Below are 13302 nucleotides of genomic sequence, written 5' to 3' on the forward strand. Positions count from 1 at the left end.
ACAGACGCTGTCCCCAGCAGCGGGGGACACAGACGTGTCCCCCGCAGCGTCCCCAGCCCCCCCCCCTGCTCCCTCCACCGCCCCACTAGGTCCCAAGTCGGGTGGTCGGACGTGCAGCAGGTCCGACCACCCGACGCAGATCCGATGCGCACGGGACCGCGCATCGGATCTGAGGGAACATCAAAACTAGACGATTTTGGTCCGATTTCGGCCAGATCCGACTGATCTGGCTGAAATCTGACCAAAATCGGCTAGTGTATGGGGGCCTTAAGAATCCCAATTACAATCAATGTCATTGTGAACTTTTGTATTTTCAGAAACTTGGTCTATGAGGAAGGCCAGGAAGGAGGTGTCTCACACCAAAAAAAAAAAATATATATATTTGGTTGCTGGTCTGCTGAGCCTGATATATACATTTTTTGTGGAGTGCTCTGCATGCACAATACACACCTGTTCGCTGTGCTGTGAGTTCGCAGCATGAGCGATTATCGTATTACCTGTACGAAGGCTTGCTAGCTGCTCACAGGGGGATTGATTAACACCTTGTTAGCATTTTGGGGCGGTAACTCAGGCGTTCCCTGGCCGTAGGGAGGGAGGGTTGCTGACTCCTGCCCACGGCCTTCATAGTGCTGAGTAAGCATAAGCTTACCCGGCCATTGCGAGCAGGGGGGGAAATTGTTCAATGGTGAATAATTTTCCCCATGTGCACGGCTGCGAATGCATTTGCAGCCATGCACAGGGGCGGTGTATACCTGCTCGCTGGGCTCCAAACACTCACAGCCCAGCGAGCAGGTCTGAATCGGGCCTCACATGTAATAGGGTGTGAGAATCAAAAAGTGAGAGATTTTGGGAGAGTTTTCCCATTTTTATTAAAGCGGCAATCATTTCCATGGCAAAATGAACCTGTTTGCTCTCAGTGTAAATGATTGCCGCTTTAATAAAAATGGCAAAACTCTCCCAAAATCTCTCACTTTCTGATTCTCACACCCTTTACATTTGGCCCTAAATCTCATACAGCAGATGAACTAGTTCTGCGTAGCCAGTAATGCTCCAAACCAATGTAAGATGGACATTTATTAGATTGCTGCCACACATATGTAACCCATGCACCAAAAATCAGCTAGCCCAATCCTGTGTTGTGCTTGTCTTTAAAAATCCAACATGTTGCAAAATCCTGAGTTTTTCAACCCCAAACATATCGGGGGGGAATTTACTAAAGGAAATTTGTAAAAAAAATAGGTGTATTTGTATCCAGAAATACACTTATTTTTGACATTTACTATCCCGAAAATATGGCAATTCGTAGTCATATTGATGTGCTATCAATACGACTACGAATTGCCGTATTTTCGGGATAGTAAATGTCAAAAATAAGTGTATTTCTGGATACAAATACACCTATTTTTTTACAAATTTCCTTTAGTAAATTTCCCCCTTCATCTGAATCCGCAAGTCAGGGATATTTAACATGCATTATTTTCCAATAACCTGAGAAATGCTGGGTCCAATGACTATCGATTCAGAACGGCTTAGGGCACTTAGGGATTCTCCTGCAGAGCCGTAACTAGGTGTGTGCCAGGGGTGGCTTGCCCACTCCCACGGTAACACATTCCCCCTCATGCAGCTGCAAGGAGGAGAAATCATTTGATGGTTGTTCACCATCAAATACATTTTTCCAGTCGTTGGTCTGAAATGTAAGTCAATACTTACTTTTCAGATGGCCGGTGTACTCGTAATTGGAGGCGGGAACTGATGTCATGTGATGTCAGCCGCCTGCCCCAAACAGGCATCGCCACGCATGCATTAGCAGGGGAACATCCAGCATTTTTATGGAAACATTGGCTCCCGGGGTTTGTACATGCACAAACCCCGAACATTGGAGGATGGGGCAGAATTCGGAGGGGCATTATGTGTACTATAATGTGTAAGTGGCATAACATGTAATGGGCATTACGGTGTGTGGCATATGTAATGTGCATTACTGCATATGACATAATGTGTAATGAGCATTACGGTGTGTCCCCAAGGGGCTCTACCTGGCGCAATGTGTACAAGCTGTACTACTGTGTGTTGTAATGTGAATAACGGACACTACTGTATAGTGTAATATGAATTGGTACTTTTATGTGACCAGGACCCTTCCCCAGGAAGCAGTGCCCTAAATTTTTAAAACGCACGGTCACTACTTTCAGTATGGGAGGGCACCTATCCCCTCTCTGACACAGGGCACCAAAATGTCTAATTACGGCACTGTTCTCCTGATTAATGTATGGATGCTTTACATTTGTAATTCTATTCAATCATTATTTTTCTAGGTTACATTGATATTGCATTGATGTGATGATAAGATACAAATATGCCCAAGTGCTTACTGTCTCTCATTACTGTATGCTCAGCAAACCTACCGTCCAAGAGTTCCATTGTAAAGGCCCCCGTACACTAGTATGACCTTTCCTTTGGACAAGCCAGACCAAATTGCCCTTGAGCTCCCCGGGAGGGCTCACTTACGATTTGTCACTTGATGTTCAATTTTTACAATTTATTGCATGTAAAGACTCCCGGGGAGCTGCAGTAGTGGCAGTAGGCAAGAGAATTAAAAAGAAAACACTTTTAAAAGACTGACCAGCTGCTGATTGGCTAATAGCACTCTCAGCCAATTAGCGGCCTCCCATCTGGGCGGCCGCTGATTGGCAGAGAGAACTCTCTCTGCCAATCAGCGTCTGGCCAGTCTTTTAAAAGTGTTTTCTTTTTTTGATTCTGCCTGCTCTGCCGCCCAGCACCCACCACTCACTGCTGCAAGCCCCGCCACTCACCGCTGCCAGCCCCACTGCCCGGCACCCTCCGCTCACCACCTGAACATGCACATAGGTGTGTGCCAGTGGTGCTTCACCGCTGGCACACACCTACGAAATCAGACCCAATACATCTGAGTGTAGGAGGGCCTTAAGTTAGGAATATAGACATACAGTACAGTACAAGCTGCATAAGATAACTCAGAGTAATGAAAGGTGGTGTAACAGGAAACTGTTCTTAAGTTTTGAAACTTGCCATTGTGAATCAGCGAAGTGTGAGGTAATAAGACGGTATCTTATCAGAACCTCTGAAAAGGAAATATTCAGTTTCAGTTGTAAAATAAGAGTCCTTAATTTTCAAAGATAAAAAATTAAATTGCTGTATTGTCTGAAAATATGTTCTGAAAAACAAAACATGAAGAACGAGTTTGCTGGTCGACGCAAATAAGTACAATAGTCCATGAGATGATGGTCATACAAGGATATCCTTTAACATAAACTAGGGCCAACCAAAATGTAAATAAAACATTACATAAATCTGACTTTTGTCAAGGTAATCCAACCCTGAAATACGTAAGAAACAAATCAATGCAGAGCACAAGTCCATTGCTAATGCTTTTCCATAGGTCTGCACGGGTTGGGATCATTCGTCAGAATGATTCTAGGTCTACAGTCATTAGGTCGACCCCACTAGGTCGACTGGCAGGAAGGTCGACATGACTTAAGGTCGACATGGGCCAAGGTCGACATGACTTAAGGTCGAATTTGCATAAAGGTCGACATGAGGAAGGTCGACTGGTCATAAGGTCGACATGGTTTTTTCACTGTTTTTTGATCCGAATGTCGACACAGTCGACATGGACACAGTTGGCAATGAGAATCGGACCCTCGCATCGCTCGCTTCGCTCGCTATGCTTCGGGCACGGTGCCTCGCTGCGCTCGGCACACTATTTTATTCTCCCACCACGCCCTAGTGGATGGTAGGGCATGAAATACCGCCTGTCGGCACATGTCGGCTCAAAAAACAGTGAAAAACCCATGTCGACCTTATGACCAGTCGACCTTCCTCATGTCGACCTTTATGCAAATTCGACCTTAAGTCATGTCGACCTTGGCCCATGTCGACCTAAAGTCAGGTCGACCTTCCTGCCAGTCGACCTAGTGGGGTCGACCTAATGACTGTAGACCTAAATGCATTCTGACGAATGACCGCATCCCGTCTGCACAGCCATGTTTATAATAATATGCTATACCATATTGTACACTCTGTACGGTATCAGTCACTCGGATACAAAATACCTTATAGCATAACACTGTTTAGTATTCATTTATCGGCTATAGCTTCACAGTTTAGAACAGGCTACAAGCTGTCAGATAAATAGCTTTTGAAGAAATTGATTTCCTAATTGTCCGCATATGGTAGCTGAAGGCCAAATTCCGCGTAACTCCAGCACACAATGGCACAGTTGTGTTTTCTAGGCGGAGGACATGTATTAGTAAAGAGCTTAATGCAATGTTCTCTTTAATCCAAGTTTAACTTCAAGAGCAGGTCTTCACTTTTCTGGCTTTTGCAAGTTTCTTCTTATAGTCACTTCAAGTGGAGAAGGAGTTCCTAAACTGGGGAACAAGAGAAAGGTGTTTAGTACACACAAGCTACAATAATGGGGCATACACAGGTGGCGTTTTCAGGGCATTTTCTAAGCGCTCTCACTAGATCGCTTAGAAAATGCCCCTACATCTTTCCGTGTGTAGGGGCCATAGTAATAGCGGTGCCCCTCCTAGACAATATAAACAAAAGAAATCCAACGTGTAATTATCATGCCAATGACGTGTGAAACCAGAAGAGTCCCTTAGTCTCAGTACATCAAGATAATTAAAACTCCCCCACACTACTAATACTGTAGCCCTAATTTACATTCACAAATTCATGTAGCACCAACAGTTGCACGTAGAGAGGCAAGTCCGGGGATCAGTTGGATCCCAGGAGCTTGGTCTAAAATTGCAGGGCTTTGTCAGCGCACCTGAAATGATCGAAACCGGGCAGCAGTGAGCACCTGCAGAAGACAGCTCAGATTCTGCTAGGCGTTCAAACGCGCGGGAAAGCGAGGCAACTAGAATAACCTCCAATGAGAGAGGAGGGTGGGGCACAGTGGGCACAAGGCAGGGCTGTTTGGGTGGCATAAAATACTAGTTTGTTTTCACCAACAAAATCCTGGGTATTCAATAATTTAGTATTTTTTTATCCCCAATCCCAGGACTGAAGAAACAGTCTGGGATTGGCCTCCCTAGTTGCACCTACTACCATAAAACACCCAGCTATTTGCCAAATACAGACACCCACCGATCACCTACACAAATTGTATAGCTTATCCAGTGGCTGTATAGGTCACCCAGACAAACCTCAATTTCATGGGTTATCATAGCTTCTCACAGATTGGTTTAGCATTACTTCTACACAGCGCTGAGGTGATGGGTTTGATTCCCACCATGGCCCTAACTGTGCGGAGTTTGTATATTCTCCCCGTGCTTGTGTGGGTTTCTTCCGGGTACTCCGGTTTCCTCCCACAATCCAAAAATTTACTGGTAGGTTAATTGGCTCCCAACGAATGAACCCTAGAATGTCTGTGTGTGCGTGTACATGTGGTAGGTAACAGATTGTAAGCCCCACTGGGGCAGGGACTGTTGTGAATGTTCAAATATTATCTGTAAAGCGCTGTGGAATATGTATGCGCTATATAAATAACTGGTAATAAATCATAAATAAATTCAACAAGAATTGGTGCACAATTTTTAAGGGATGGTATCCAGGAATATTTAGACCTTCATAGTTTACTCAGTAATAACCAACATGGGTTCATGAAAAATCGTTTATGCCAAACTAATCTACTTGGTTTCTATGAAGAGGTTAACAAAAACCTTGATAATGGAAATGAAGTAATTTAAGTAAAGTTGCTAAAGCCTTCGACACAGTACCACACAAGAGGTTGATAAATAAAATGGAGGACCTGGGATTAGGGGCAAATATCTGTAGAGATGGGTAGGGAACTGGCTAAGTAATAGAGAACAAAGAGTGGTTGTTAACAGCGCCGTATCAAATATGATACCAGTACTAAGTGGACTGCCACAGGGTTCGGTTCTAGGGCCCATTTTATTTACCATTTTTATTAACGATATTGGGATGGGTTACTCATCAATGTGACCATCTTTATACGATACGATAAAAAACTGAGCAGAGTTATTAAATCATCAGAGGATGTCGCCAGGCTTCAAAATGATCTTGACTATCTTGATGAGTGGGCAAAAAAGTGGAAGATGAGGTTCAATGTGGACAAACGCCAGGTCATGCACCTTGGGAGACATAACCAGTGTGCTAGATATAACCTAAACGGGGAGGAATTGGGTAATAGAGTACTCGAAAAAGGATCTAGGAGTCCATATAGACAACACACTGGGGTGTAATGCTCAATCTAATATAGCAACAAAAAAGGCCAACAAAATTCTAGCATGCATTAAAAGGGGCATTTAAGCTACGAGGAAAGATTAATCAATTAAGGACTATTTACACTAGAGAAGAGACATTTAAGTGGGGACATGCTCAACATGTACAAATATATCAGGGGCCAATATAAGGAACTGTCAAACACCCCTTTTTGTGCTAGACAGGAATCTAGGACGCGAGGGCACGAGTTTAGATTAGAAGAAAAAAAGATTTTGTTCATCTAGAAGAAAAATTGGTACTTATGTAATATCTGGGCTCCCGTTTTTCTTATGAGACCGTGTCCCCTCGCGGGGCTCGCTGCGCTCACCACGCTTCGGGCACGGTGGCTCGCTGCGCTCGCCACACTATATAAAATCAAGTCCATGCGTAGTTGGATAGTAGGGGTATGAAAAAAAGGAGTGCATTTAACATGGGAGCCCAGATAATACATAAGTACCGAAATTTTTTTATTTACAGCCAGAGCAGTCCAGCTTTGGAACTCTCTTCCTGGAGGTAGTGTCAGCTGATACAATAAATACATTTAAAATAAGGTTGGATAAACATTTATTGGTTAAAAACATCCATGGGTACGAATATGAAACAATCTATTTGAACTAGATGGACGCAAGTCTTTATTCAGCCTTACCTGCTATGTAACTAGGTATCTTATCTGCATGGGCAGTGACAGGATTTGATAATTATAATAATTAAAAAAGAATGCAAAACTATATATTTGTCAAATTGTAATGTTTTGAAGCTTTGACCAAATAAAAAGTTGTTATAAAAAAAAAAAAAGAAGAATGCAGAATTCTATGTAAGGGTTCCCCATTCAATATACAAGAGTGGGTGCCTTCCAACATCTGCTACCCCATAGTGATACAGTACAGTGAATGACACTGGCTTTTCTGTCACTGAATTAATAATGATCTTTGTGCTGAAGAATGATCTGCTTTTATGTTTCTTAACGAAAGCCTTACCAAACGGCTTTAGCAAAAACACAATTAGAGTATAAATTCTGCATCTTCTGCAGGATAAGTAAAATGATTGGAGCAAAATATAGTTACATATTTAATGAGGTTGGCGAAGAGGCATAAAGTGCGACCTTTGCAAGAATGACCTTTTCTGTATTGAAGCGGTGCCCATCCAAAGGAAACAAACCCCTCTGCGAGCAGCCAGTTGTAGAACATTATAGAATGCATGAGCTTTTTACTGCCCCTGAACTGACTTCAACCCCTCGGGTGTAGCTGGTCTTACCCGCCACACCACCTACCTGACAGAGAGATAGATACGTGTATATAAGGATTATGTTTTTTTAAGATTCACTTTGGAGCGAGCAGCTGGGAAAATCATGTCCATAAAAGGGTGAATTTAATTTGTGCAAAAGTGAAAATTGCCTGACAAATTGACAAGCTGTACATGCTGCATGAGGAAGAGAAAGGAAGAAGGGGGAGCAGAGGACAAAGATGGAAGGAACATATAAAGGGCTACCTTGGAGGAGGGATCAGCCCCCAGTAAAAAGCCACACACTTTAGTGACGGCAGGGTGATGGAGGGCCCTGGAGGCGTGCATCAAAGGGCTCTGAGGAGTGAGCAGGTGGAGTAGTCAGGAAGATATTATCTCCACTCTGACACACCCATGGTAACCTTGCCTGTGGTAACCCTCAACCCTGTACACTGACTGGCACCTGTCAAATATTTCAGGTTGGTGAGCTGCTCTTACCCTCTCCATTCAGACACAGATACAAATTTTGATGATAAACTATACTATATACTAAACTGCTACTGTCCAGGAGACACACAAATTTTGAGGAGCTTTGTTGGACTGTGCCCAATTCGCCATAGAAGTGTGCAGTCTAGGGGCTCAATTATTACATTTGCGGTGAACGCTATTTTGGCTCCATCTCTCCAATGCACATTGCGCAAATAAAGACATACAGTGGGAGGAATCAGGGCTGTATGGTGCCATTTACTGTGCCACAGCCCCCACATGGGACTTTCCTTATTGCCACTCCCAAGGTAAAAAGTCCCAAGAATTCAGCCACAAACACGTTTCTCACACTGCTACTGTAAGTCACATTATACACTTTTCCCTTTAACTACATTTAGTATAACTTTTAATTTCCATTATAAACTGTCCAAAAATTTAACTTGCCATCTGTGCATAGCTCTGTCCCTAAAAATGTGTTAAAGTGAAAATTACATTTTGTTTTTTTAAACGCATCTTCCTGCTAGGGTGTCCGGCGCCCTACTGCAAACCATAAATTTTGTGCCCTTTCACATTGCCATTGCAACTAGCTGCAGCCCGATTGTGGTAGCGTATGCAACATGCGATCCTTTGGAGGATCTCGGGTGCATGTACATGTATGCATACACCATCTCAGTGCTGTGTCCACAAAATGTTGCAGGCACTAAAAGTGCCCATACACACTGCAAGAATCGCATACGTTATGTGCTAGATCGCATTGCATGGCATGCAATGTGTGTGAGATGCGATCTGAAAGCAATACAAAAAGTATGTGCAGCACATATATTTTATACTGTGCGATGCCCGCAGGAGCACACATCGCATTGCACGCTGCTATGGCAGCGTGGATGGCCACCCTTAGGCACTTAACCCAGCCCATTATTTAAAAAGTGTCTAAATTAATATTTAAAAAAATCTACAATTATTTAAAAAATTGTTATAAACATGTATAATAAAAGACTCAAAGTTCTTATGCGGTTTAACTCTTGTGCAGTCCCCCTCTTCTATCTGTGTAGGCAGAACGCTGAGGACGCCATTACACCCCTCTCGTGACTGAGGGGGAAAGGAGGGGAGAGAAGGAGGAGATGAAAGAAGAGGAGATGAGATAGAGGGGGCGGAGTGTTGAGGACTGGCAGTGGCACTGGCACAGCACACTGAGAAGAGGGAAGAAAGGGCGGCCTGCTGCCTGTTAGTCATTTGTTTGACAGCTGACAGGCGCAGGGAGCAATGGGTAGGGGGTGGATCCGGACATGACATGTAATCCAGGCATTCACAGACAGTGCTTCACGCTTCAGCGCAAGTGTCCGTGAGGAAGAGGGGGCAGGTCGCAGGAGGAGGACAGTGTGTGTGTGGTGCAGGGAGCAGCTCTTTATACTGCCAACCACCCGCTGTCAGACAGGCGCTGCGGGCGGAGTGCAGGAGGCAGTGACAGTGAGGGCTGACGCAGCTTCAGCAGAGCAGGGAGGGAAACAGTGCCTTTTCAGCATGGCGCCACACCTGCTTTGCAGAAGCTGCTGATTGGGTAGCGCCGTCCCTGTTTAAACGGTCCTGGTTCCCAAAATAAGGTGGCATTAAATGGCCCGCTGGTACTTGTAGTTCCACAACATGACAAATAGTAAAATAATACACGCACACCCCAGAACAGTATAACTTTATTTCACACTACTTTCATTCACTCATACATCACCTTTGGATTCCACCTCTGGGCCATCCTCTTCTCCATGTAAAATCCAATAGGGTTACCTGTTGAGGGCAATTATATTCACCCGCCGCCTCTGGTGTACATCAGTCCACTTCTCCAGCTGTAGGTACCCAGGGGACAGGCTCCTCCCCCAAATAAGGGGTTAGTCCCACCCACCAGGAGCGGTGATTTCCCAATGGCTGCTCCCAATTGGCTGGTGGGCGGAGCCGAGAATATATTCACCCCAATATATTTTCTCGCATACATAATACAATATATAATCGAGAAATACATAACAATTATGATTACAGAATAGAGTAAAAAAAAATGAGTAAACGGTAAACCAAAAATTCCCCTCCTATTCACCCCCCTCACTAAATAAATCTCAGCATGGGATAGAAGTTGAATCAATGAACGGACTATATAGTCAAAATGAAATCGAATAGACATGATTTTCAGCAGCATTCTATGCCAATTTGATCCAGATGTGCAGCCCCGCGGCATTAAAATCGAATAAAAGAATAGACTGTGCAGGCATGACTAGAGAACAGATCTGTATTATATAGTCAAAATCAAATACATTTTGCTTAATGTGCGACTCGATCCAGATCAAGGCCCTTATTCAGATCTGATCGCAGTAAAAATTTGTTCTCAAAATGGGCAAAACCATGTGCACTGCAGGTGGGGCAGATGTTACATGTGCAGAGAGAGTTACATTTTGGTGGGGTGTGTTGAAACTGAAATTTAAATTGCAGTGTAAAAATAATGCAGCCAGTATTTACCCTGCACAGAAACAAAATAACACACACATCTAACTCTCTTTGCACCTGTTACATCTGCCCCACCTGCTGTGCACATGGTTTTGCCCATTTTGAGAACAAATTTGTATTGCGATCAGATCTGAATAAGGGCCCAAATCTGGATCTTAGAGCAAGGCAATTGCACCGTGTGTACACCCCTTTAGAAATGGAATAAATGGAATAAGCTCACTCTTTCAGCCTAGCAAATCCCAATTAGAAAATTTGGCACATAGCATAGCTCGTGGGTATTTAACAAAGCCGAAGATAAACACACCCCATTAATAAAGGAGATTATTCTATCCCAAAACTTCCGTGTTCTTTCACAATCCCACACATTATGAAAAAAATTAGGAATAAACACATTTACATTTCAAACAAGATCCCGATTCCCCCGGATACAAAGCAATTGAATGGGGGACATCCTCTAACACTTCTGAGTGTAACACTTTCAAAGTTGACTCCATAGGTTTAGGATATGTGGGATGTCATATTTTCCACTTAATCACCACAGCAGATAAAATGTTGTCAGGGTTTGCTGTGAGTATGTCTGCATATGAAAATCTAACTTTGTAGGGAACAGGGGGACATTGAATAAGAAGAGAATGAAGTAAATCATTGTCCCCTTGTCTTATCATGGGGAGGACAGTCCCTTTAACCTTCAGTGGCACTCCCGAGAACCACTGCCTGCGCTCCCTTCCCCCTACTGTGTGCGGCGTGACCTTGTAACATCACGCCGCACACAACTGGGGGCAGGGGCGAGCAGTGGTTGATGGACAGTTCAGCGGTGATGGCCGGACCCGGGGGTTGTAGTGGTGGGGGTTTTTTAGGGAGCGCTCCCCAGAAAAAAACTCGCCCAGTGCGGAGCACTCCCTAAAAAAACTCCCACCACTTAAGGTAGAAAACTTTCCTAGTATGGGGAACACAACACACCAGCCTCTGGCCGAACATATATAAAATAAAATACATACAAGCATTTTTGTGTTGGACTATTCCTATACTTTTTAGAGTATTACATCAGTGATAGACTGCATTACACAGCTTTTTATTTTAGTTATTTTATTTTCAACAAAACAACATTAGATCAAATATTTAATAATATTTTGGAATAATATCATAATGAGGTCCAAAATTGATTGATAATCTGTTAATAAAGGTTTTGGCTGCCACCCATTCCTTCCCTGATGCTTAAATATCTTAATTAGGTGGCCAATTTTGCTGCCTGTATAAAATTGTTTACTACTGAAACAGATGAATCTATATTTATCTCTGACATTGTCTTAACATTGTTTTGCCTCAAGGAATGGCAGGAAGAACACGGCACTTCTCAGTTTGTGACAGGGAATTATTTATAATGAATCACCTGTTATATTTACGAATCAGCGGCTTTGCAAGCTGACGCTGCATTGCAAATACCTGTATGACCTCAAAACGTAAAGCAACACTAATATTAAGTGCAAGCTCACCGGACTTTCGGCTTAATATTACTCACTTTGAATGTTAAAGTCAAACCTGCCAAGAAGCAAGGGATGCCAAAAGCCACTGCTTTGTAAATGGGCCTCTAGGAGTCATAAGCCAGAAAGTAGGCCAACTACAGCAGGACCTCTACATAGTTCTGTAGTTTATCTTTAGTGTGTTAAGCTAAATACACATAGATATGTACCAAGCTGCACTGCCACCTAGATGAATATTGTCCTATGATTTCCCTTCTAGTCAGTTGAGACCACATAGGGGGTATTCAATCGCCTATCGAGGAGGGTGGATCTACATTTAACAACATGGTCTGTGGCTTTGGCACACCTCAAAAATTGAGGTGACCTTCATTTTCAAGTCCGCTCCCCATCTCTTCCCCTAATCCACTGCAGCGGTGCATGTACTAAAAACATTGGTCACCAAGGCTGTTAATATCGGGCATTAATCTAAAATCCCTATGTGCTGCCTATGGGGGGTATTCAATCTCCCGCCTCTATTCCCGACGGGGGAAATAGCGGCAGGGCTCTATTCAATGCTGTCTTTACAGAAAAAGGGATCATTGAAAAACAAGCCCGACTTTAGAAGCTGTTGGGCCTGTTCTGCCAATAACAACTGAGGATTGTCGCGATCCCAGCCGCAGATCGACAATCCATGCCTGTTTACGCGGACATGCCCACTTTTCGACAATCGGCAGGCGGGACATTGGATCACGCCTGCCGATTTGCTGTCGGCCAAAACGCAAATGGGCCCAGATCACGGCTGTCGGGAGGGATCGACAGCGGTGATCCGGGATTTCATACCCCCCTATGTGTCTTTCAAACTTCAGTTCGTAAATGTAAACTAAGAACTGCATTTATTGACCCATCAAAAAGACCACTACTACTTAGAGTAGTAGAGCATAGCCACAATTGGGAGCTGCACATTAACTTTTTGCACAATAAGTTTTATAAATTTTCAGTCAGGATTCTGACTGCCTGGATCATAATCCTAGCTCATCCTTCCAGCAACCTGATCCTAACTTCCTGCTCCGTCATCCTGTCCCCAATAGACCCCCACACCGTAACCTGCCCCATAGTGTCTAATCACTCTACGCTGCCCCCCAAATTTACTGTTGAATCTGTTGGGATTCTGACTGTTGTGATCTGAGGGGTAGATGTATGTGATAAAGTACCAGGTAACTTCTCCCTTATTAGCGGCCAATCAGCTCCTGACTGTTAAGTTACAGGCTGGTTTTAAAAAGGGACAGTTAGGAGCTGATTGGCTGGTGATAAAGTACCAGGCACTTTATCACTTCTGAGTGCCAGGAGAGGAGTGGAGCAGATTCGGGAAGGTGATGAT

The 13302-nt window shown here is 43.8% G+C and overlaps 1 protein-coding gene across 3 annotated transcripts in view; it reads right to left on the reverse strand.

Annotated features, from left to right (window-relative positions):
- Positions 1-4104: 4104 nt before the first annotated feature.
- The window catches only part of DEXI (Dexi homolog), a 30828-nt gene continuing 21630 nt past the window's right edge, over positions 4105-13302 (reverse strand). For 2 of the 3 annotated variants that reach the window (XM_083153351.1, XM_083153352.1), the window contains one exon: positions 4105-4409. The gene's annotated coding sequence lies outside the window, so the exon portion shown is untranslated. The remainder of the gene's footprint in view (positions 4410-13302) is intronic. The other variant, XM_083153353.1, reaches the window with a different exon arrangement.

The sequence above is a fragment of the Crinia signifera genome, chromosome 7 (genome assembly GCF_055691185.1).
Source record: "Crinia signifera chromosome 7, ASM5569118v1, whole genome shotgun sequence".
Taxonomy (NCBI): domain Eukaryota; kingdom Metazoa; phylum Chordata; class Amphibia; order Anura; family Myobatrachidae; genus Crinia; species Crinia signifera.